Source organism: Sus scrofa, chromosome 1, assembly GCF_054392235.1.
Source record: "Sus scrofa isolate SSC_HxYL_T2T_F1_AM1 chromosome 1, Sscrofa_HxYL_maternal_Yorkshire_Landrace_v2.0, whole genome shotgun sequence".
NCBI classification, from domain to species: Eukaryota; Metazoa; Chordata; class Mammalia; order Artiodactyla; family Suidae; genus Sus; species Sus scrofa.
In genome coordinates, this window is record NC_139383.1 from 268,812,967 (window position 1) to 268,839,483 (window position 26,517).

Sequence of the window (26,517 nt, forward strand, 5' to 3'; positions counted from 1 at the left end):
TCAATGTGGGTGAATGCCATTCAATCCACTGAGGGCCCGAAGTGAACAAAACAGCAGAGGAAGGCTAAATCTGCTTGCTCCAGCCAGGACATCCGTCTTCTGCCCTTAGACAGCAGGGCTTCTGGTTCTCGGGCCTTCAAAGTTGGGCTGGGAGGACCTACATCATTAACTCCTCTGGTTCTCAGGCCTTTAGATTGAGACAATAACACCAGTAGCTTTCCAGCTTGCAGGTGGCAGTTTAGGGGACTTCTAATAAATAATCTCCTCATGTATACTTCTATATCTGTCTATCCATCATCTCTTTATCTATTATCAGTTCTGTTTTCTAGAGAATCCTGAGTAATACATGAGATGGCAGCATCATGTACAGTACCTGACAGGTGGAAGGTAGGTAATATATGATTCCTTTTCCTCTCTTCCTTTTTGTTTTGTTTTGTTTTGGTCTTTTTAGTGCAGTACCCACAGCATATGGAAGTTCCCAGGCAAGGAACTGAATTGGAGATGTAGCTGCCAGCCTACACCACAGCCACAGCAATGCGAATTCCGAGCTGCATCTGTGACCTACACCACAGCTCATGGCGATGCCGGATCCCCCATCCACTGAGCAAGGCCAGGGGATTGAACCCACATCTTCATGGAAATTAGTCAGATTCATTCCCACTGCACCACAACAGGAACTCCCCTTACTCTATTTTTTAATTTAATTTTATTTTTATGGCAACACCCATGGCATATGGAAGTTCCCAAGCCAGGGACTGAATCTTAACCACAGTTAGAATCTACACTGCAGCTGCGGCAATGCTGGATCCGTTAACCCACTGCTCCTGGCTGGGGAGACAAACCCCACCTCCACAGTGACCAGAGTTGCTGCAGTCCGATTCTTTTTTTTTAATTACTTAAAATTTTTTGTTATTATTATTTTTTAATAGTTATTTCTCCAATACAAATTTTTTTCTACTATACAGCATGGTGACCCAGTTGCACATACATGTACACATTCTATTTTCGCATATTATCATGCTCCATCATAAGTGACCAGACATAGTTCCCAGTGCTACACAGCAGGATCTCATTGCTAGTCCATTCCAAGCTCCCCAACCACCCTACTCCCCCCCCCTCCCCCTTGGTAACCACAAGTGTATTCTCCAAGTCCATGATTTTTTCTATGGAAAGGTTCATTTGTGCCATATATTAGAGTCCAGATATAAGTGGTTTCATATGGAATGGCATTTGTCTTTTTCTTTCTGACATACTTCACTCAGTCTGAGAGTCTCTAGTTCCATCCATGTTGCTGCAAATGGCATTATGTTGTTCTTTTTTATTTCCATTGCATATATATACCACAATTTCCTATTCCAATCATCTGTCGATGGACATCTGGGTTGTTTCCATGTCTTGGCTATTGTGAATAGTGCTGAAATGAACATGCAGGTGCATGTGTCTTTTTTAAGGAAAGTTTTGTCCAGATATATGCCCAAGAATGGGATTTCTGGGTCATATGGTAGTTCTATGTATAGATTCCTAAGGTATCTCCATACTGTTCTCCATAGTGGCTGTACCAGCTTACATTCCCACCAACAGTGCAGGAGGGTTCCCTTTTCTCCACACCCCCTCCAGCATTTGTTATTTGTGGACTTATGAATGATGGCCATTCTGACTGGTGTGAGGGGTATCTCACGGTAGTTTTGATTTGCATTTCTCTAATAATCAGGGATGTTGAGCATTTGTTCATGTGCTTGTTGGCCATCTGTATATCTTCCTTGGAAAATGTCTATTCAGGCCTTTTGCCCATTTTTCAACTGGGTTGTTGGCTCTTTTTTGCTGTTGAGATTTATAAGTTGCTTGCATATTTTAGAAATTAAGCCCTTGTCAGTCGCATCATTTGAAACTATTTTCTCCTATTCTGTTAATTGCCTTTTTGTTTTCTTTTTGGTTTCCTTTGCTGTGCAAAAGCTTGTCAGTTTGTTTAGGTCCCAATGGTTTATTTCTGTTGCTTTGGGAGACTGACCTGAGAAAATATTCATAAGGTTGATATTAGAGAATGTTTTGCCTATGTTCTCTTCTAGGCGTTTGATGGTGTCTTGTCTTATATTCAAGTCTTTGAGCCATTTTGAGTTTATTTTCATGCATGGTGTGAAGGTGTGCTCTAGTTTCATTGATTTGCATGCAGCCATCCAGGTTTCCCAGCACCACTTACTGAAAAGACTATCCTTTTTACATTTTATGTTTTTGCCTCCTTTGTCAAAGATTAATTGACCATAAGTGTCAGGGTTTATTTCTTGGTTCTCTATTCTGTTCCACTGGTCTATATGTCTGTTTTGGTACCAGTACCACACTGTCTTATGACTGTGGCTTTGTAATAGTGCCTGAAGTCTGGGAGAGTTATGCCTCCTGCCTGGTGTTTGTTTCTCAGGATTGCTTTGGCAATTCTGGGTCTTTTGTGGTCCCATATAAATGTTTGGATTGTTTGTTCTAGTTCTTTGAAAAATGTCCTGGGTAATTTGATAGGGATTGCATTGAATCTGTAGACTGCATTTTTACAATATTAATTTTTCCAACCCAGGAGCATGGAATATATTTCCATTTTTTTACATCTTCTTTAATTTCCTTGATTAATGTCTTATAGTTCTCAGCATATATATCTTTTACATCCTTGGTCAGGTGTATTCCCAGGTATTTGATTTTTTGGGGGTGCAATTTTAAAGGATATTGTATTTTTGTATTCCTTTCTAATATTTCATTGTTTGTATATAGAAATGTGACTGATTTCTGAATGTTAATCTTATATCCTGCTACTTTGCTGAATTCATCGACCAGTTCAAGTAGTTTTTGGGTTGAGTCCGTAGGGTTTTCTATATATATAGTATCATGTCATCTGCACACAGTGATAGTTTTACCTCTTCTCTTCCTATTTGGATGCCTTTTTTTTCTTTTATTTTTCTGATCGCTGTGGCTAGGACTTCCAATACTATGTTGAATAATAGTGGTGAGAAGGTACATCCTTGTTTTGTTCTAGATTTTAATGGGAAGGCCTTCAGCTTTTCTCCACTGAGTATTATATTTACTGTGGGTTTGTCATAAAAGACTTTAATTATGTTAAGGTATGTTCCCTCTACACCCACTTCGGTAAGACTTTTGATCATGAATAGACTTTGTCAAAATGCTTTTTCTGCATCTACTGAGTTGATCATGTGGTTTTTGACTTTTCTTTTGTTAATGTGATGTATAACATTGATTGATTTGTGTTTGTTGAACCATCCTTGTGCACCTGGCATGAATACCACCTGGTCGTGGTGTATGATCTTTTCTATATGTGGTTGGATTCAGATGGCTAAAATTTTGTTGAGAATTTTCTCGTCTATATTCTTTAAAGATATTGCCCTATAGTTTTCTTTTTTGGTGGTATCTTTAGTTTCAGAATTAGGGTGATGGTGGTGTCATACTATGTCTTTGGGAGTGTTCCTTCTTCTTCAACCTTTTGAAAAAGTTTAAGGAGGATGGATATAAGTTCCTCTTTGTATGTTTGGTAGAATTCACCTATGAAGCCATCTGGTCCTGAGCTTTTATTTGTAGGGAGTGTTTTTATGGCATGTTCAATTTCATTTCTAATGATCATTCTGTTCAGTTGATCTATTTCTTCTTAATTCAGTTTTGGCAGGCTGTAAGTCTCTAGAAAGTTGTCCATAACTTGTAGATTGTCAAATTTGTTGGCATACAATTGTTCATAGTATTCTTTCACGGTTTTTTGTATTTCTATACTATCTGTTGTGACTTCTCCTTTTTCATTTCTGATTTTGTTTATTTGGCTTTTTTCTCTCCTCTTCTTGGTGAGTCTAGCCAGAGGTTTGTCAATTTTGTTTACCTTTTCAAAGAACCAGCTCTTGGTTTTATTGATTTCTTCTATTGTTTTTTTAATCTCTATTTTATTGATTTCCTCTTTGATCTTTATGATTTCCTTCCTTCTGCTGACTCTAGGTTTTTCTTGTTCTTCTTTTTCTAATTCATTTAGGTGTTGGTTTAAGTTGTCAATTTGAGATTTTTCTTCTTTTTTGAGGAAGGCCTGCATTGGTATGAACTTCCCTCTGAGCACTGCTTTTGTGACATCCCATAGATTTTGAGTGGATGTGTCTTCATTATCATTTGTCTCAAGGTATTTTTTAATTTCCTTCTTGATTTCCTCATTGACCCTATTGGTTTTTTAGTAGCTGTTTAGTATCCACATAGTCAGTTTTTTTCTCATTTCTTTTCCTGTCATTGATTTCTAGTTTCATGCCATTGTGGTCAGAGAAGATACTTGAAATAATTTCTATATTCTTAAATTTGTTGAGGTTAGCTTTGTGCCCCAATATGTGATCAATTCTTGAGAATGTTCCATGTGCACTTGAGAAGAATGTATATTCTGATTTTTTTTGGATGTAATGTCCTGAAAATACCGATTAAGTCTAACTTTTCTATTGTGTCCTTTAGGATATCTGTTGCCTTATTGATTTGCTGTCTAGAGGATCTGTCCATTGTTGTGAGTGGGGTGTTAAAGTCTCCTACTATTATTTTATTCCCATTGATTTCTCATTTTATGTCTGTTAGTATTTGTTGTAGGTATCTGGGTGCTCCTATATTAGGGGCATATATATTGAAAATTGTAATATCCTCTTCTTGAATAATCATTTAACCATTAAATAGTGTCCTTCTTTGTCTTTCTTAATGGTCTTCATTTTAAAGTCTATTTTGTCTATTTTTTCAGATATGAGTATTGCAACTCCTGCTTTTCTGTCTTGTCTATTGCCATGAAATATCTTTTCCCATCCCCTCACTTTCAATCTATATGTGTCCTTTGCTCTAAGATGAGTTTCTTGTAGGAAGTGGATTGAAGGATTTGCTTTTTTATCCAATCTTCCACTCTGTGTCTTTTGATTGGAACATTTACTCCATTGACATTTAAGTTGATTAATGAAAGATACATATTTATTGCCATTTTAAACCTTGTTTTCTGGTTGATTCTGTTTCTCTTTTCTTTTCTTTTTTGGGTTGGATGGTTTCCATTTATTTTATGCTTGAGTACTTTTCAGTTTTTGTGAATGTAATGTTTGGTTTTGATTTGTGATTGCCCTGTTTTTTAAGCATGTTAAGCCCTTCCTATATCTGCTTGCTTTTGCCTGATAGTCATATAGGCTCAGACACGTCATTAAAATAAAAAAAAAAGAATCTATATTTTCTTACTTTCCTTCCTCACATTGTATGATTTTGATGTCTTTTTTTTTAAACATGTTAATGTTTAGATCTGTATGCTGGCTTATTTAAGTGATTGCTTTCCAATTGTGGTTTCCTCTATCATAATTCTTCTCTTTCTCTTTTTTTTCCTCTCTCTCTCTCTCTCTCTTTTTTAATTTAGAGAAGCCCTTTCAGTATTTCTTTTAGAATGGGTTTAGTATTGCTGTGCTCTTTTAGCTTTTGTTTATTGGAGAATTCTATATTTCCCCTTCTAATTTAAATGATATTCTCACTGGATAGAGTATGCTAAGTTTCATTTTTTTTTTCCTTTCAGCACTGTAAATATATCTTGCCACTCCCTTCTGGTCTGTAGTGTTTCTGTAGAGAAATCAGCTGATTGCCTTATGGGGGTTCCCTTATAATTAATGCTTTGCTTTTCTCTTGCTGCCTTTAGAATTCTCTCTTTATCTTTCACTTTTGCTATTTTTATTATAACATGGGTTTTAGCTTGCTTGGGTTCAGCTTGCTTGGGGTCCTCTGTGCTTCCTGTATCTTGATATCAGTATCCTTTAGATTTGGAAAGTTTTCAGCCATAATTCCTTCAAATGTATTTTCAATCCCCCTTTCTTTGCCTTTTTCTTTTCCTTCTGGAATTCCTATTATGTGTAGATTGGCCAGCTTTATATTATCCCATAGGTCTCTTTTATTGCTTTGATGTTTTTTCCATTTGGTTTTCTGTCTGCTGTCCTGATTAACTGATTTCCATTATTTTGTCTTCCACGTCACTAATTCGTTCCTGTGCATTATTCATTCTGTTCTTTATTGCTTTAAGCTCAGTTTGTATCTCTGCAAATGAGTTTTCTGGTTTTTCTTGGCTCCTCCTTATATTTTCTAGTTCCTTTCTAAAGGTATCTACATTACTGTTAATATCTTCTCTTAATTCCTTCAGAATTTTCAATACCTCCCTTTTTAACTCTATGTCTGACAGACTACAGAGGTCTGTTTTGTTGTTAGGTGAATTCTCCTGTTCCTTTAACTGGGAATGGTTTCTTGATTCTTCATCTTGCTTGTGTTTTTCTTTTACTGTGCGTTTGGGGAAGCCAAACTCTGGTCTTTTAAGTCTACTTCTATGCAAGAATACCCCTTTGTATTTTTGGGGGGTTACTATTTATTTTTGGTGTGGGAGTTTGAATATTTGCTGTCTCTTTCTTCAGTGTGAGCAGGCTGTTGTTCCCAGGATGCTCAGTGTGTTTTCAGGGAGAAGGAGGCAATGGGTAGGGCCAGCAGTCAGTGCCTGGTCATTGGGCTCTCAATAGCAGGAAGGACCTGCAGGAAGGTGGCACAGACTACTCCTAGTTGCAGGGCCCTGGGAAGTGGTAATAAGTTCTAGGCAGATCTTCAAGGTGACCAGAGCATTTGTCAGTAGCAATAGTAGGGTGCATGAGTTCCCAGGGGAGTGAGAGCAACCACAGCTTGTGTTTGATTGCAATGCCCTCCTCTGTGGTGACTGGAACTGCAGGTGGTGCCTGTTCAGCGACCCCTGTTGGGAGCAGGCCATGACCATCTCTAAAGTAGTGATAACTGCAGTGGTTTGCCCCCACCACCTGTAGACCATGCATGAAGCAAACCGTCTCACTCAGCCCACATACAAGGTGTTGTAAAGGGTGCTCCTAGTTGCAGGATCCTGGGAAGTGACAGAGATCAGGAATGCTTGGCAGTGGCAGCAGCAGGGTGGGTGTGTTCCCAGAGGTGCAAGAGCACCAACAGGTGGTATTCGGTCACAATGCCCTCCTCTGTGGTGCCCTTTAGGTGAATGGGGCTGCAAGTGATTTTTGTTCAGGTATCTCCAATGGCAGTGGGCCACGCCCACCTCTGGAATCAGGGATAACTGGTGGTTTCCCCCGGCTGCCTGCAGACAATGCAAGAAGCACCCTACCCCACTTAGTTCACACAGAAGGTGCTGCACCAGTTGCTCCTAGCTGTAGGGTCTTAGGAAGGGACAGTGACCAAGTGTCTGGGCATCACCCAGAGTGTTTGGCAGTGGCAGCTGCAAGGTGAGTGTGTTCCCAGAGGAGTGAGAGCAACAGCTTATGATGCTTGGTTCCAATGCCCTCTTTTTTCCTTTTTTGGCAACCCCTGAGGTGACTGGGATCGCTGGTGGAGGCCACTCCCAGGCCCCCAGTGGTGGCAAGCCACACCTCCCTCCGGCCTCTGAGACGACTGCTGCAGTCTGTCCCTGCCACCTGTGGATTGTGCAAGAGGCACCACATTGCATTTAGCCCCCTTATGCCCTTAGCCCACACAATAGGTGCCTGGCCACCGGTATTCTGCACAAGAAGCACCTAATCTCCCCTAAATGAGCAAGAGGCTTCTCGCCACCTACAGCCTCTGAAGGGTCACTCCGCCATCTAAGCCCATGGACATTCACAAGCTCTGGAGCAGGGAGTTTCTTATGGCGGCCTGCCCCTCCTCTTCTCCCCTCCCCAACAACAGTGCCTTGACTCTCCTGCAGGTCCAGCTTTAGAAGATTTGTTTGAGGATCAGAGCTGTACCAATTCCATGGAGCAATCCTCCGACTTCCCTCAGGCTTTGGTCACTCATCTGCATGGTCGGGATAAGGGATTGTCCTGAGTAGGATTATTGTGAGGTCTCAATCAGATGATGCATAGGAAAGCACTTTTGTGGTGAAGTGGCTTTAAAGATGACCACATTCTTGAGGGGGGCCTGCTTTGACACTCTTGAGTGGCTGCCTTCCCGACTTCTAGTACATTCCTAAAACAGGGATCAGAGAGCACAAGGTTCCAGGCAGACAGCAACAATAGAGATTCATACGGAATTGCAATGTGGGTTTTTTGGGATCTGTTCATTCCTTAAAATACCAATCCCTCTGTTAGGGATAATGGTGAACAGAAGACTCCTAGGGCAGAAACAGGCAAAGGCTGGACAGTCTCCAGACCCCAGAAAGAATGACTGAAGGTCATGTTGAGTCAGACCTCAAGGAAGTACTGAAAGAGAAGAGAGGCCAAGGGTCAGGAGAAGCCAACCACACCTGGGGAGGGGGAATGAAAAAGGGAAATAAGGGAGATGAAGGGGTCTGTCGTGAGACATTGGGGGAGGAGGGAATGACATTTGAGACTTATTGTGCATAATCTCTTAGATTTGGCAGTTTCTGGCAAAGGCGGATAAAGATAACCAATTTCACAAGTCCTTGTTTATTTCAGTGAGAAGTGGGGTGTGGGGAGGAGTGGAAACTATGTAATTTTGAACCTGCCTAGGGACCCATGACTTGCCTAAAACACCCCAAATGTGGAGTCTGAAGTTAATAATGTATTTTCTGTCCTGGAGGGGAATGGCTCAGGTATTGCTGGGTGGGGTGGGGGTGGGGTCCTTTGGGAGACTCACACATGGAGAAGAGAAGAAGGATCACCAAGAAAGCCTCAAGCATTGCTATAAGCTTTCCCAGAGCCTGGCTTTCCTGGAGGGGTGGGCATCCCGTTGCTAGCTGGTAATTACCAGGTACACACAGCTGCTCAGCAGGCTCAGATGTCAGATGGCGGGGCTATCCTCAGCCTTCCCCTCCCCTCCCCCTGGCTGGCTTGCCTTGGGTGTCCTTGCCATTTTCCCTTCAGATTCCTTCTGGCCCTGGTTGGGCAGCAGACCAAATACAGGCCTCCTGTTGATTCTTTCCTCCTTTCTCCATGGACCAATTGAACCGCACCTGGGGAGGGGGAATGAAGGGAAATGAGGGGGTCGGGTCATGAGACACTGGGGGAGGAGGGAATGACCTTTGAGACTGTCTTTTCTAGGTGACACCTGAGAGATCCAAGCCTGCAATTTCCTCTCTGACTGTTCAGCCTCTTCAGATAAGTCCCCTAATGACAGTGTGGGCAATGGATGGAGACAGGGCAATTGAAGCTTAAAATATATGCCAAGGAGATATTAAAAGCTGTATAACTACCTAGGATTGGGGAAAACAGGCAGGAAATCAGAGAAGATGGGATAGAAGTTTCACAGCTTGTCTGTTAAGAGGCAGGGATCATCTTTTGTTCATTCTCCTATTGTTCTGTGCACCATCATATTGATTCTTTCATAACACCTTCAGCATCTCTCCACTTCCTCTCTTCTTCCAAAGTCACCAGGCTAACCTAGCCTTTAATTGCCTTTCTCCTTGACAATAACAGTTATAGACTCCCTGCCTCCAGGCTCTGCCACTTCCAGTCTACCCTGTAGATGTCACCAGGTTGAACATCCTAAAATATCACTTTGCACATGTCATTTTCCTGCCTAAAAACTTCGATGACTCCCCATAGTCTGCAGAGCAAAGGCTAAAAATCTCAGTCTAGAAATCAGTGCTGCCAAGACCTTAGATATTCTGTCTACTCTGGAGGCTGCAACCAGCTCTTTTTCATCTTTCTGTCCCCAGGATGGATATGTAAGTTCTACAAGGAAAAATAGAATGTATTCTTCATTGCTGACACATAATAAGCACTCAAATGACCACTGTTGGATGAATACATTAATCAAATCATCAATAGTGCATGGAATAGTATATGGTTGGTGCCCCAAGTCTTTGATGAAGGAAAGGGTAAGGGGAAAACAGACAATGAAGAAAGATTATGCTATATTAAAACAGGCAGGCATGCAGATGGATGGCAGTTATGGTAATGAGCCTCTAGAATCAGAGCAAGACATGGAAACTTTATGGAAGGAGTTAAAGATATGGATGAAGCAGAGGCTTAAGGACATCTGAGGTTCAGACCAGATACTGGGCAAGCTCAGAGACCACTAGTGCACATTGTTTAAGAAGACTGGAAGCAAAGCCACAAGTGGGGAGCTTGGGAGTCCATAAAAGATGACAAGGAGGAGCGGGCCAGCTGGGTGAGGAGCCAGAGACTCAGAAAGTCTGCTCACTAACCAGAGTGGGCTGGATAAGTTTGAATAGCTATTATTGCTTTATATGGGTGGGTAATGCTGCAATTATGGATATCATGCATGTCTTTGAGATTGCATGACAACTGAGGACCCATTTTTGAGAAAAATAAATAATCCCACATGATTTTGCACACAATTATAGAAGTTAAGAGATGAAGCCAATCTCCAGGCTAAGAAATCCTGTTTTATGTAGTCTGGATGCCTCACATTTACATTTTATCATTTATTCACTTGAAAGTTTTTTTCACCCTTCAATACATTGAATTCTTGCAACTCTCTGAAATTGGTAATAAATTACTGTCTATTTGGAAAAACAGAGATTTCTTGAAAAAATATGACTTGTCCAAGGGGGAAGTAAGTGGCAGGCAACATATTCAGGGTTGAAGTCTGGTGTTTCAGTTTCAAGTGGAATGGTTTGTTTTTCTTGTCACATATTTACTAAAACAAGCTGTGGTAACATTTCTGCATGAACCAGAAAACTCTTTCACATATGCCAATTGAGTACCTGATGTGTGTCAAGCACTGTGCAAGGCACTTGAGATGCACCAGGGAACAAAACCAACTGCTCTTGCGGAGCTCTAGACTCAAATTTAAGTTAGCACCATCCCAGCCTGAAAGCTTGGGTTGGAACATGTTCTGGTCATAAGCTGTTGATTCTGGCACTTAATGAAAAACTATAATCCAGTAGGCAGCATCCTAGGTACTAGTTTTGGTCAAAAGTAGGGTTTATGTCTACTAACACTGAACAGACATTCCTCATATTCCACTGCTAGCTAATCATTTTCATTTCTTTTTGTTGTTATTGTTCTTCCATTTTATTAATTTATTTTTAAAAAATGTTTTATGAGAGTATAGTTGATTTACAATGTTGTCCCAATTTCTGCTGTACAGCAAAGTGACCCAGTCATACATATATACACATTCTTTTTCTTATATTATCTTCCATCATGGTCTATCCCAAGAGACTGGATATAGTTCCCTGTGCTATAAAGTAGGACTGCATTGCCTATCCTTTCTAAGTGTAACAGTTTGCATCTACTAACCTTATCTATGGCTGAGTAGTATTCCACTGTATATATGTATCACATCTTAATCCATTCACCTGTAAATTGATATTTAGGTTGTTTCCTGTTTTGACTTTGTTTATTATTTATTTAATTTTTTAATTAGTGTTCTTCCATTAAAACATTTTAAACTTGAAGCCTCTCTGTCTTCCATCTCACCAAAATAAGGACCCAGTAAGTCATCAAACCCATGGTTGTTCGTCAGAAAAGGACAAATTAAAACCAGATTAAGGAGTTCCCGTCGTGGCTCAGTGGTTAACGAATCCAACTAGGAACCATGAGGTTGCGGGTTCGGTCCCTGCCCTTGCTCGGTGGGTTAACGATTCGGCGTTGCCGTGAGCTGTGGTGTAGGTTGCAGACGCAGCTCGGATCCCGCGTTGCTATGGCTCTGGCGTAGGCCGGTGGCTACAGCTCCGATTCAACCCCTAGCCTGGAAACCTCCATATGCCATAGGAGCAGCCCAAAGAAATAGCAAAAAGACATAAATAAATAAATAAATAAATAAATAAATAAATAAATAAATAAATAATAAAACCAGACTAAGAGTTGGAAGGCCCAGTGCCCCAGTACTAACTCCATCATTCATGGCACTCCTTTTCCTTGGGGCTTAGTTTCCTTACTTGTAAAGCAAGTCTTCTGTATGTTTCTGTGCTCTTTCTTTGTCCTAAAATACGATGGATACCTGAGAGCTTTGAGCCTGTCTGAGAGAAAACCTTTCTAATTGAAAGATGGTGAGACATAGATGATGAGAGAAAATCACCCCTGCAATTAGTAGGTTCCCCCTTGACTCTGGGAATGAAACAGTCAGCTGAGTGGGCTGTATGGGGGCAAGAAAGGTGAGAGGCAGGATAAAAACTCAGTTTCTCATCAGAGGAGGAGCAAGAGAGTTCAGTGGGTTGGATTGTTGCATGCAGAATGTTGTAGGCTGCATTTCCTTCTGTAAAAGTGGTGACCTGCCAAGCCGGGGCTGCAACATGGTGTCCTTTTTAAAAGCAGAGAGTCAAAGAGGCTGCCCCGGGGTAGGAAAGTGTGGGATAAACTCAGATTCCTGGTATGTTAGAGAAGAAAGGGACCAAAACATGTTGGTGCAAGTCCCTTCTTTATTTTGTACATGAGATTCAGAGGGTGTGGATGCGAGACGAAATATGCCCATGGTCACAGAGTTTGCAGCCAGCAGGGCCATGACGAGGCCCCAGGAACTCCCCATTGTTGCCTAAATCAAAGCAAACCTCTCCTTTGTTCTGCTTGTTGCTGGATTTAATAAAATCATTATTTTTTCTTCCATCTGCTTCTTGCTCAGCATCTTAGAATTAATAAAATGTGGTAATAGCCGTTATCCTTTCTTGACAGCATGGAATCTGACCCTTAGAAGATGTGACTCATCAAACCTCTAGGTATGTTTTTGAGTTATTTTGTAAATGATTAAGTGCTCATAATGAGAGTTGACCAAATTGTACTTTTGGTTTGAATTTTCAATTTAAATACACTCTCCTCTATTCATTTTCTTCCTCACTTTCCATCTCGTCTGGGTTCTCTCTCCAGTAAAAGTATTAAAAACCTCTCTGCTTGTACCTAAAATATCTCACTGGCTTCTTGCAATGGTTTTTGGCCCCATCCCATACAATGCTGTACCCTCCTGGCCCCTATGCCTCACACTTCTGCTAATCTCACCCTGATCTATTGAAACATCATTATTGGTTAAAGCAGTCCAGGAAGGCTGGCTTGCCTTTGTACCTTGAGAGCAAAGTAAACCTGAGCAAATTATTTAACCTCTCTGTGCTCAGTTTAATTTTCTATAAAACAGAGGTAGAAATAATTTTTAACTCTTAAGTTATTGTAGGGCTGAATATGAAAATAACACCTATGGGGGAGGTTGTGGTTCAGTGGGTTATGAACCCAACTAGCATCCATGAAGATGTGGGTTCAATCCCTGGCCTTGCTAAGAGGGTTAAGGATCTGGTGTTGCCATGAGCTATGATGTATATTACAGACACGGCTCAGATCTGGTGTCGCTTGGCTGTGGCACAGGCCTGCAGCTGCAGCTCTGATTCAACACCTAGCCTGGGAACTTCCATATGCTGCAGGTGCGGCCCTAAAAAGCAAATAATAACAACAAAATAATAAAAATAACACCTATGGTTTCTCCAATACCTATCTGTGCCACAGCAAGTAATTTACATGCCTTATTTAATTCACTTATCATGACTGTTCTTATTACTACCTCCATTTTTATAGCTGAGAAAAAAAGATCAGAGAAATCCTAGAATCACCCAAAGGGTGGAGCATTTGAATAACCAAGTCTGTCTACCTCAAAGACCATGCCTTTTTCTAGTTCTCCATATGGATTACTGTATAGCAGTGGTGCTATACCAGGGTGACTTTTCCCTCCCCTGGACATTTGGCAATGACCGGAGATGATTTTGTTTTCATAACTGGGGAGAGGCACTACCAGCATCTAGTGGGTAGAGGCCAGGGATCCTGTTAAGCTTCCTGCAATGCAAAGGGCAGTTCCCTAAATGGAAGTAACCAGTCCCAAGTATCAATAGTACCACGACTGAGAAACCCTGCTATATGTCATCCCATTGTTTGAATTTACCATAATTCATTCTGGTAGATGGACATAATATGGTACATATAAAGGGCCAAGCACATAGGAAACCTTCAGTAAGTGCCAGCTGCTCTTGTTTGTATTGCTGCTTCTAGACCTACTTCACACTTCTCCTCTCTTCTTTTGAGGTTATTCCTGAAACTGGCTAGACAGAAGTAACAATTCCCTCATCTCTTTCCATAACTACTTATTTTCTTTACTATTTGATACTTCTTTGTTACAGTTATTTAAACACATTCTTTATCCTCTTTAGTAAATTGCCCACAAGGGGAGCAGTTGTGTTTATTTTCTTTGGTATCTCCTCCTGTATTTAGTACAGTGCCTGGCTCATTCTCATTGAATTTAAGAAACTGGACAATTTTCTGAGGAAAGGAACGAGGAGATTCTTATGCCTATAACTGGGGAAACAGGCTCAGAGTGACCGAGTTATTTAAAGCTGCATGATTTATAAGTGACAGAGCTTACCTCAGAGTCTAGCATTAGCTCATTTAGCTGCTATTTATGTAATCAACCACAAACCATCAGAATGGTAGCCCATTAATTTTAGAGAGAAGTTTCTAAGAGAACCTTTGGATTCAAAAAGCAAAGCTGGTAAGGAAACCAGTTCAAATGTGCATCTGATCTGGAGATGTCTGTTGGAATATTCACAAAATGGAGCTGGAAAGAGCTTACCACAAAGGTCAATCCACTGCAGAAAAGACATGGCAGGGAGTCCAGGCACCTGACAATGAGGTCTGAGTTTGAATTGGCTAGCAATGCGGCATTGGAAAAGCTATGGTACTTCTTTGCTCCTCAGCTTCCTTGTCTGTCAAGTAGGGGCATAATGCCCATCCTAACAAGCCTACAGGTTACTCTGAGGAAACGAATGCTGAGTACTGTCAATCCTCACTATGCACAGTAATTATGTTCTATAAAAGCACTGGAAACTCCAGCCTGGTAAACACTGAATCATTGCTCCTAAGAGTGTCGATTGAAAAAACACATAGCCTGAACATTGAGAATTATGTTTTATTTGTCTGGCAAAACTGAGGATTTAAGCCCTGGACTCAGCTTCTCAGCTAGCTCAGAGAGCTTGCTCAGAAGAGGTAAGGGAGGAGCCAGGATACTTAGGAGTTTTTGCAAAGAAGACCAGGTAGTCAGAACTTCAGAAGATTAGTGTTAATTAAAGAAATCCAGTTTTCTCAAGTTAAAGAATTTAGCGCTTTTCTTTGTATGGGCAGATGCAAGAGTCTGGGCTCATTGAAATCATTCCTTCGATATGCACCTTAACTATCTGGGCTCAGTGTCCTGCTTTTCTCCACGCTAAATCCTCAGGGTGCACAGGTGGGGGTGGCTGCAGTGGTTGAAGGCTTGAGAGAAGGCAGCCCATCTTTCTCCGTTCTGAGTTCACTCTGGGCTGGGGGTGGGGGAGGGGTGGTGGGCTGTAGTGACTTGACGGCTGCAACATCTTTTGTTCACTGATGTGGCAGGCAACACTTTTCATTCACAGGGAAATACAGTAGAGTTGCTGTAAGCCTTTGCTCACAACATTTTCATCAACCAATCAGTGTATAAACTTGTTTTATATGTGTTTCCTTTAAAGATACCTTACTTAATATAGAGTGTCTATTCATTAACATTAGCTTATGGTCAACAGCCCTATAACTCATGCCTGAACAAAGCTGATTTAACACAACTATTTGCTCTGACAGGCACATTAGAGCCTTCTTGAGCCTAGGAACACTACACAGAATTTTAGCCCTATGCTTGGGCTTCATTTCAAACCGTGAAATACCAACCAAAAGCACAAAATGCAACAAACAGGGAACTAAATGTACCACACAAAAAAAGACATCTGTTTATGGGATGAAGCTGCAATATGAAGGAAGGGCATCACCTTGTTGATCTCAGCTGGGAATCTGCACATTTGGAATAAAATTCTTCAATACTCTGCGCGTGCCTGCGAATGACCATGAAAGCACGTGAGCATTGATCTGGGGTTACAAAATAAGTTTTAGCAAGTGAGAGAAATTGGAAATTGAGTCCATGAATAATGAGGAACAACGGCACCTAAGTTTTAATAACTGGAGTGTTAATATGAAAACAGTGATGTGGAATTCACAAGAAAAAATATATATTTAAGTGGTCAGTGAACATATGAAAAGATAGTCAATAATACTACTCATCAAGGAAATGAAAGTTAAAACCACGATGCAATACCACTGGACATCCACCAAAATGGCCAAAATGTAAAAGACCAATGATACGCAATATTGGCTAGACGTGGCACAATGGGCACTCCAGGTACTGCTGATGGGTACGTATAGTTGGTACAATTACTTTGGAAATGTATTTGATAAAATATGCTGATGTGAATATATGCTGATGCTAATTTTTTTTTTTTTTTTTTTTTTTGTCTTTCAGGGTTGCACCATGGCATATGCAAGTTCCCATGCTAGGGGTTGAATTGGAGCTACAGCTTCCAGCCTATGCCACAGCCACAGACAGGCCAGATCTGAGCGCCTCTGTGACCTACGCCACAGCTCATGGCAACGCTGGAACTTTAACCCACTCAGTGAGGTGAGGGATCGAACACACATCCTCATGGATACTAGTCGGGCTCATTAACTCCTGAACCACACTGGGAACTTCCTATGCCAATGTTAAGACCCAAGAATTCCACTCCTAGATGTATACCCAACAGAAATGTCTATACATGTTTGTCAAATTACATATAAATGAGATGGTTATCTCTAATTGCCTCTGAAAGGAAAGAAACTAAATGCCCATTGAGTAGAATAAAATATGTGTATATATATAACTAAATTATATAAAATTGTATATATATAAATATATATATTACTAAATACACAGTGGAATAGTATACAACAGCAAGAATGAAGGGCCTGCAGCTAGATTCAGAGTCCAGAGTGCTAACCTTTGCACCATGGAACCCACTACAACTAGAGTCAACAACACAGATGCCTCTCATAAACAGTTTTGAGCCAAAGAAGCTAAATGTAAAAAAAAGCATACATTGTATAATTTTACTTACATAAAGTTCAAAACTAGGCAACACCTACCTATAGTGTTAGAACCCAGAGTAGTGTTTATTCTTGGGAAACAGTGACTGGAATGGGCCTGAGGCTACTTCAAAGGGCTGGTGACATTCTGTTCCTTGATCTGCGTAGTTATGCAGCACCCCTTCTTTCTGAACACTTATTAAGCTGTACACTTATGAGCTGAGCACTTTGCTACATATATTTTATGCATTAATAAAAATCTGAAGAATAGATTTTTAAAGTAGAAGTAGAGACAAAATACTTAATGAACCCATTGACTTAAAAAAATGCACAACCTGAAAGTTGAGAGTTAAGCTTTATTTGGGACAAAATTGGGACTTAAGCCTGGGAGACACCTTCTTGGTAGCCCTGAGAAACTGCTCCAGGGAAACGAGGGGGAGTCACCACATATAGGAGTTGTTTTGGAACAACAGACAGGTAGTAGGAACAAAAGAGGTCTGGGATCACTGAAATTCCTTTGACAGATGGCTCAGCTATTGGGGCAAGTATCCTGTGTTTTCACAGCCTTAGGACTTCCCTTGCGGCTCACCAAGGAGGCAGGGGGAAAGAGTATCAGTGTATATGACACAGGTGAGGGGGAGGTGCGTGCAGTCATGCACACATTTTACACAAGTTTGTTTCTGGTCTCGTGAAGGTCACTACTAGTCACGAGGGACAGACATCACCATGAGGATTTTAGTGTTTTTCTAGATATGAGGAAGAAGCAAGATTTGAGCACATGAAATCTCCTAAAAAGAGGTGACTAGCTGAAGACCTATTCTTCCAGTTTTCCCAGAGCACAGAGTGTTTCACTCCTGATTTCCACCCTGAGCTCCACTTAGGGGGTGCTACGGGGTGGCAGCTGCAGTGGCCACTGATTTAACCCAGGTAGAGGCAGATGGCAAGTGGTGACAAGTGCCAAACTCCAGTTCACAAACCCTTACTATGTATCAAACATTTTACTCACCGTCTCATTTAATCTTTGTAATAACACCCCATGTTTTCATAGCTTGCCTAATAATAAAAATTACAGATGGTACTTCCTAAAATTAGAAAATCACTAGATCCCATTTTAGGTAGTATGAGTCAAAATCTCCAAAGGAAGGTACTGATATCAGACATTTAAATAACAGGTAATTTTATAATCAGCCAAGTGTGACATATATTGACTGGTATGTGTATTGAGGAGTGAGTTTAGTGTGATGTCTAATACACAGCATGAACATAATTGGTAGCTCTTTTTATTATTTATTTATCCTTTTTATGGCTATATGTGCAGCATATGGAAGTTCCCAGGCCAGGGGTTGAATTAGAGCTGCGGCTGCAGGCCTGTGCCACAGCCACGGTAACATTGGATCCCAGCCACATCTGCAACCTACACTGCAGTTTGTAGCAATGCAGGATCCTTAACCGACTGAGTGAGGCCAGGGATTGAACCCGAATCCTTGCAGACACTATTTCAGGTTCTTAGCCCACTAAGCCACAAAAAGGAACACCTTTTCATTTTTAGGTACAGATGCCTCGATTTTATAGATGAAGGACTGAGATGCAGTGAGGAAAATGTTTTATTTAAGGCCACAGCTGGAAGCCAGTTTTTCATATGTTATCTCACTTTATGCTAAAAACCAGAGGAGTAAATTCCATTATGCTTATCTTACCCAGGAACAAACTGTAGCTCCAGGAACTTAAGTAACTGGCCTAAGAACATTTGGCTAGAAAGGGGTGGAGGTGGAGCAAGGTCAGTCTAACTCCTAAAGCTCCGATGGATTTATTTCTTGTAGGTACTGCCATAGGTTAGGAAGGACAGAAGAGAGGCAAATCTAGAAGACAAACTTTATTATTTTTACATTTCATGAGATTGGTCTTTAACATACACTCCCTTTCCTGCTGAGTATTTTCACCTCTGAGCAATTACAGTAGGCTACATACTTCGCCAGTTCCATCTTTAAATAAAACAGGTTAGGGGAGGGGGGACGACAGGGTGCTGGGTTGATATGACCTGTGTCTGCAAAAGGTATAATCTACGCCACTTACTCACACAGATAAGGTATCTTATTTGGGCTGTTGTCATCACTGATTGGTGAAGCTTAAAGACAGCCCTGCCACAGATTTGGGAAAATCCTTTAGTTTCTTTAGAACGTAGGCCTTGGCAAGTCCCTGTTGGAAATAGCTTTCTCTTATCCTTCATTTTCATGGCTAAGTAATATCTCTGGGAGTCAAGACAGTGGCTAGACTCTATTTTGCAATGTCAAATGTCCTGAGCACTGTTTCATCATTACTGTCAAATAGGGAGAACACATCCGTCTCAGATTAGAATGAAGAAGGTGATTTCTGACTCTTTTTGCTTATACAGTAGAATAATCTTCAGTCAACCAGGACCATATTTTATTAGTGGGCAGGGTCTTCCTACCTTAAAGAAAAGAAACAGGCACTGACCTACTTTTTTTTCACTGCTGTACTTAGGTGTCGATCATTTTCACTAAGCAGTGCTCATCTACTTGAAAGAACTAAGACTCTCCTTGAGTAGGAGGTGAACAATCTCTCTTCTGTTCTTTGTACCTTGTTTTGGAGCCCTGGCTATATAGGCTGCACAGTTTAGGTCACCTTAACTCTAGAGGCCATGGGAAAAATGTGTTGTCTCTTGTCTGTCTCATTCCTTTTTTCCTATGACACTGATGGATGTCATGTTGACTTAAGTTTTGTAACATTGCAAGGACAAGATCTTAACCTTAAAAAAAATGGGAAGGAAATAGAAATGCCACTGAAGATTCCAGTCTAGCTTTTGCACAATTGTTTTTTTGATGCCCACTGCTCATGTGTATATAAATTCCCTAGCCTGAGGACCCTCTGTTATATACCCATCATCATAGTCATCCCATTTTTATCACTGTTACCATAATTATCTTTATTTTCAACATTAGAAAGCTTTGACTACTAAAAGCCTTGACCACCACGGATTGATATCCTACCACTATGGCAGCATCAGTTTGGTATATTGAGTGTTGCCCAGAGACACAGATCTCCCTGTCACTCAAACATGATTGATAGGGTCCAGCCCACACCCCTTCCTCCTCTAAGAGGATCATTTATAATGCAGTTGATCATGTTTACTTACAGTTCTGGATGAAACACAAAGATAACAAAGAACTTTCCGTGCTTATGCAATCCCACTTCTTCTGGGAGAGTCCTGAACAGACAGAGCTGTTGGGCTTTCAGTTGGGAGAAATGGAAAACTAACCAGACTTGGAGTCCAAAAAACCAGCTGCAGCCATTTCTCTAACATTCTGGCCTTGATCGAACATTACAGTTTTGCTTCGAGCAATTTTGTGCCTAATCGTTTAACTCACATGTGGTGGCGAAAGGTACATTAATCGATCATGTTTTAGATTCATTGACATTCAGCCCAAACATTCTGGCTCTCTAAGAACAGTCCAATTTCCCAATGCCTGGAGGCAGTCACTAACTTGTTGCCCTGTGTTTCGGAGAGGGGAAAAGTATCCCTTTGTGCAAGAGACAGAAATTCTTAAATCAAGAGGAAAGGAAGGAGGAAGAGAAAGAGGAAAGGAAGCAGCAGGAGGAAGGCAAGGAGGAGAAGAGTGCCAAAAACACTTGTATGCCCTTGCTCAGCTTTTTCATTCCAAAATAGGTGTGGGAGTGGGAGGTGTCACCTGGGTTCAGGATGAAGGGATAAGTGGAACCAGGGCAAGATTTCAATTGAGACAGTTTGGCACAAAGGACAGACACTGGCTTTGGAAACAGACTGAGATTTGAGATCTGGCTCTACCACTAATCTGTTTTGTTTACTTTAGACAATTTTCCTCACTTCTCAATTTCTCAGTTTTCTCAGTGGGGATAAAAATCTTTATCTTTCAAAGGTTGCTCTATGGATTATAGGTAAAGGACCTAATACAGGTGCTAGTACATTGCTTGGCTTTCTAAGGTAGACAACTATTAGCCTTCTCTAATTCTAGATATTGAATAGATACAAGGATATAAAGATGAATAGGACACACATCTGGTCTTGTTACCTGGTTACCATAATAAAGCAGCACTATAAATCTGTGTTTGATTATGGCACCACAATTGATCCTGTCATGAGTAGAAGTTATCACAACTCTTCTTCATCCCATTATCCTCACCTCTGATTATTCACTAAGTCCTATCACTTTCATGGCTCAAATAGTTCTCAGATCAAAACCTCTTATTTCTGTATTTGTTCTTACTACCCTTGCCATAGCTCTGGACCTAATCGTGTCTGTCCCAGGTGGTTGCAGCTCTTCTTAACTGAGCTCTATCTAATTTTATCCACATTAATTTGTTTTCCAAGCAAGTTATCTTTTCAACATAGCTCTAATTCTAATCAATGTTTGACTCTCCTAGAATGTCTACTGAACAGGTTTTATTGTTTGTCATGGTTGTCAGGATTGTCAGCATTTCAGTTCTAATCTCCCTTCCTAACAGTGGTTCTCAAGTAGGGGTGGTCGTGCCCTCCCCTTGACATTTTTAGTTGTGATGACGGGGAAGGGGGGATGATAATGTCATTTAGTGGAGAGAGGCCAAAGATGCTGCTGTACATCCTACAATGCACAATGGACGATATAAAAGCATTCGGCCCCAAATGTCAATATGCCAGGATTGAGAAAGCTTGCTTTGTATAGTTGAAAGCAAGGCTTGAAACAGAAATACTAGATGCTATTGCTAGTTAATAGACAAGAACCTGGGAAAAAGCAGGATGGAGTGTGGGCCAAGAGGAGAGGTTCAAGAATGAGTGTGCCCTTCATATAAATGATTTGCTCCTCAGAAGGAAATGAGCATGAATGATAAAGAAATCGAGCTACACCGAACAGCTGGTTATCAAGTAACCTTCAGGAGAACCCTGGGGGAATGCACATGTGCGGTAGCATTGGGAAAGGAGAGTGATGTCACATTTCTCTAGGGCACCCCCATTTTTTGGTTGAGAAATTTGCATGTGGTAAACTGGTTAGTTATTTTGCTCAGAGGCAAGAACAGAGATTTTCAGTAAGTAAATGTAAAAATATATAGAAATCATTCCTGGAACTGCATCAAAATATAAGATCAAATTAATTCAAGTAGCAAATTTAATGACAATGATGCTAATACTAACAATTATGGTAGTTATTTAGATTAATATGTCAGCATGAACCTGAAGAGTTTGATGAAATAAGGAAATCCAAATTAAGTTTCTGCAATGATACAAGAAAGTGTGTGATAAAACCTTGAGTGAAGTTATTTTCAGATAAAATATAAATTTCTAAAGTTGGGTTTGCAAGGCAATGAAATGTGTTTTTGTAGTTGTTTCTGTGTTGTCGTTTTTGCAATGAGTCAGTGAATTTGAGATGATTTAAAAGGAGAATTTAATAAGATTTATGCAGTGAAGATACTGAAAGGGCCACAGACACCCACCTTCACTTTCTTAGACTGCTGTGGCTGATTTGCACTTGTATTAGGACTTCTGTGAGGTGACATGCATAATTAATCGCTAATATTATTATTAATATTTCTTAATATAGAAGATGGATCGTGGTGTATCTAAATTGCACCCTGCCTCAGCTGTTACTTAATTAAAAAACTGAGACCAACAGTCAGAGAGAAATATTAATGACATGCAATTTAGTTTAAATCTTAGTTCGCAAAAAAGATCTCAAAAATAATTGTATGTTTTGCCAGGAGGAATACCTGTTATGCAAAAATCATTTTGGACCAATTCCCCTGCTCCTCAGATCAAATGAATGCCTGTTCCATATTAACATGTTTATTTGATCTCAGGTTGTCAATAAGACCATTAAAGAACGTTCGGCTCTGGAGACTGAGAAGGAATAGTAAAGATACAAGTGTAAATTATAGGGTGAAGCAAGGAATTTATTTTTAACCTCATGGAGGATTGGACTTTAATGAGACACTACTTTAAGTCTGAAATGGAAGGTTTGCAGCAAGAAAAAAAACAGTTGAATGTGATTATTAATCCGATCTTATTTTTACAAGATGCTTTCTACATGACCATAGCTTACATTTGTGTCATACTGAGCAGTTTATATGTGAAGCACCTACATACGGGCTATTTTGATTTTCACTACAACCTACCCATCAGGCAGGGCAGAAGTTACCACCCCCATTTTATAGATTATAAAACAAATCATTCAGAAAAGGCAAGCGATTTACTTAAAAGTCACACAGTAAAATACACCTTCCCTGCCCAGATTCATCTAAAGTAGGAATTTTTAAAACCAAATGATTATTACAGTCACTTCTAAACTTGGAATTTAAAAAAAATATGTTTAAAAAGTTTTTGTTTGTTTTGTTTGTTTTGCTTCATAGGGCCTCAGCCATGGCATATGGAGGTTCTCAAGCTAGGGGTCAAATTGGAGCTGTAGCTGCAGGCCTACACCACAGCCACAGCAATGTCAGATCTGAGCCGTGTCTGTGACCTACACCACAGCTAACGGCAAAACCAGATCCTTAACCCACTGAGTAGGGTCAGGGATTGAACCTGCATCCTCATGGATGCTAGTCAGATTTGTTTTGGTTGAGCCACAGCGGGAACTCTTAAAAAGTATTTTAATTAAGAAAGTACTACGTGGCTTATATCCTATTTCCAAATCTACTACCTCATTTGGTCCTCACGACAACTATCCAAACTAAGTATAATTATCTCCAATTTTAAAATGAAGACGTAGATGTCCAAAACATTTTAAAGGATTTGCCCCAGGTCATCATTTTGAGGACATGGCTGAAACTCAAGTACATGTATTCTGAGTCCAAGTTCTATGTGAGTTTCTATTATTCAGAAATACAGCCTAAATGTCAATGCATGTTAGATTCCTAGGACTATTTGACTTTCAATGAGACACTTGGAACTCCAGTATCTTTAAAGAACCAGATAGATGAATCTGTCACATAGAAATTTCAGATTCTGCCAGGGATAGAGGAAGGACTTCATTTTTAGCTAGGCTGCCTTCCCAAGTGTTGTAAACCTTAGGCTATGAGCAGCTGTGCTGAGGATGTCCTGGTGAAAAAGCTGACCAATCTGATTCCACTCTCCACATGGAAAGAAATACAAAGAAAGTAAACGTGCTAAACAAACGCCTAGCAAACATTTGTTTCTGGGTGACTGGAGCAGGGGAGGCTATATGGAAGTCATTTATCATTTTAAAAGTAGCTGTGTCCCTTTAAATGCAATCTGTAATGACTTATGACTCCAGCGACCCTTCTTGATTACTGCCTGTTGCTATTCATTATCACCATGGAAACAGCACTGTTGCCAGCTGTGTGCTTGGTGGTGGGGTGGAGGCAGTGCTCTTGACTGGGGTACAAGAGGCTAGTACATGTGGGACTCTGGATTTTCAGGACTCTTTTTTTTTTTTTTTCAAGAGGAGAGAAATTGTGAGGACATGGCTCCCTTCTTCCCACAGCTAGCCTCTAGGGTGGGGTGTATTCCAGTGGGGAAGACCAGAACAGATGGTCTCCTTGTCTCTCTTTGGGAAGAAAACAAGATGAGATCAGAAACCCTCCAGTCTGGATGATAATCCACCAGGCAGCAGAAGGAATGAGGAAGGGGCAAGCTGTGTGCAAATTTCATTAACACAATTTCTCACGGAGACTCTTCAAGCATGCAAGCCAATCTTCTCTGCTGCCTCATTCCTAAGCCTCTAGGGTATTGCATCACCAAGAGTAAGCTGCAAAATCCATCCAGCCTCCCCTTGCCTGACTCAGTCTTAATTTCATCCTTGTTTTCCTTCAGTTTTGGCTTTCTGCCCCTCTCTTTGCTGTTTTGGTATATGCGCCTTAGCCTTTAGGCTTGCCTGCTTTCTCTCATCTCCTCTTTCATATCTAATGAATGTTCCTAGCAAGATAGGATGGGAAGGGAAGGAGACAATCTATTTCAATCTCCTCCTGTTAGAGACAAGAAAACTGATGTCCAAAGTGGTTTCAGGAGCTCCCCAGAGCCACTAAGAGATCACTTGGCAGACTCAGTACTAAAATCAAGGCCTCAGACTTCCCAGCCCAACAATTCTTAAAGCATACGGACTTGCTCTATCACATTTCCCCCTTAGTTCTTAGGCTAATTCTCTGCCACACAGAAGTATAGTCAAATCTCAGTGATCTAAGCCAATTATTATTTAGTGCAGAGTAATCCTTGCTTTCACGGAGTGTTTCTCTCTGCAGAACTTGGTTTGCTCCAGAGACTTCAGAGGATTCATTCTCATGAGATACTCACAGCGGAAGGGAGCAGAGCCAAGATGGCTTAACCATCTTTCTACTTTATTTAGAGTGAGCATTAAAGTCCCAGGACATGGAAGGGCTCAAAATGGGTAAATAAAAAAGTGTTAGAAAAATCAGAACATTTCACTCTGCACTGCTGAACTCTGCTTGAGCTGCAAGCTGCTGGGGGAATGAGAGACAACATCTCTGGGTTTGCTGCAAAAATGTTTCACCCAAACAATATTTGGTTAGCAAAGGGATTTTTTTTTTAACATATAACATTACATTCAGCTTCCAAGGTCTCTGGAGAATGCCCACAATTGACGTTTGACGTAAAGATAGAGGCAGGCTAGTAAAGTAAAAAGTGCACAGAACTTGGCAACTGTTGATCTGGATCCCAGTCCTGGCTCTGCAGCAGAACTTGCAATGAAGTTGTGATTAAGCCCTTTCCCCTCCCCGGACCTCTGTGTCTTTGTAATGTTAGGTTGTGGGACTAGGTTATCCATCCCAAGAATACCTATTCCAACCTCAGCCTACTTGTAATGATAACAGCAAAGGAAAGAATTGCTACCCTTTATTTAGCCCTACCATGTACCTAGGGACTTTGCAAGCTTCATTATCCCATTAATGATCATAACCTCTCACAGAGGTAGGAATTTTTATCCCCAATTAGAAATAAGAAAATGGATTTAAAAAGTAAGGATCTTGCCTAAGGTTATTACATACTAATTTAAAGAATAAAATAAGGATTTGTGTCCAGGCCTGTAGGTCTACCACCACTTTAACAAATGACAATGTCTTTGAACATTCTTTAATTCTACTCTGACTTCTTTAAAGCCACATAATCATTCATTCAATGAGTATTTATTGAGTGCCTAATACATGCAACTTTTTTCCTTTGTAATATGTTTATTTCTGACTTACACATAGGAATGAATACTTTTATCACCTCTCTTGAAAATAATATGTCTCTCTTGATGGTACTTTGATATTATTTTAGCCACTACATTTTGTTTGGTTAGTATGGTATGTTTTCTCATGCTTTTACTTGTAACCTATTTGTGTATTTGTACTTAAAGCATATTTCTGGTACCAAATACATAATTGGATCTTGTTATTTTATCCATTCTGACAATCTCTGCCTTTTAAATGCAATATTGGGGCAATTTATATTTAATGTAATTTTTCATATGATTTTGTTTTATTTGTTTTGTTTTTTGTTTTTGTTTGTCTTTTTGCCATTTCTTGGGCTGCTCCCACAGCATATGGAGGTTCCCAGGCTAGGGGTCGAATTGGAGCTGTAGCCACCGGCCTATGCCAGAGGAGCCACAGCAATGCGGGATCCGAGCCACGTCTGCAACCTACACCATAGCTCACGGCAACGCTGGATCCTTAACCCACTGAGTAAGGCCAGGGATCGAACCTGCAACCTCATGGTTCCTAG

At 40.6% G+C, this 26,517-nt stretch overlaps 1 protein-coding gene across 2 annotated transcripts in view; it reads right to left on the reverse strand.

Annotated features, from left to right (window-relative positions):
• LOC110257084 (uncharacterized) overlaps positions 1-26,517 on the reverse strand; it is a 485,227-nt gene that overhangs the window by 56,103 nt on the left and 402,607 nt on the right. Inside the window, exon 6 of one of the 2 annotated variants that reach the window (XM_021075740.2) lies at positions 8,722-8,926. The exons of the other annotated variant lie outside the window; for it this stretch is intronic. The gene's annotated coding sequence lies outside the window, so the exon portion shown is untranslated. The remainder of the gene's footprint in view (positions 1-8,721; positions 8,927-26,517) is intronic. 2 annotated transcript variants of the gene reach the window in all.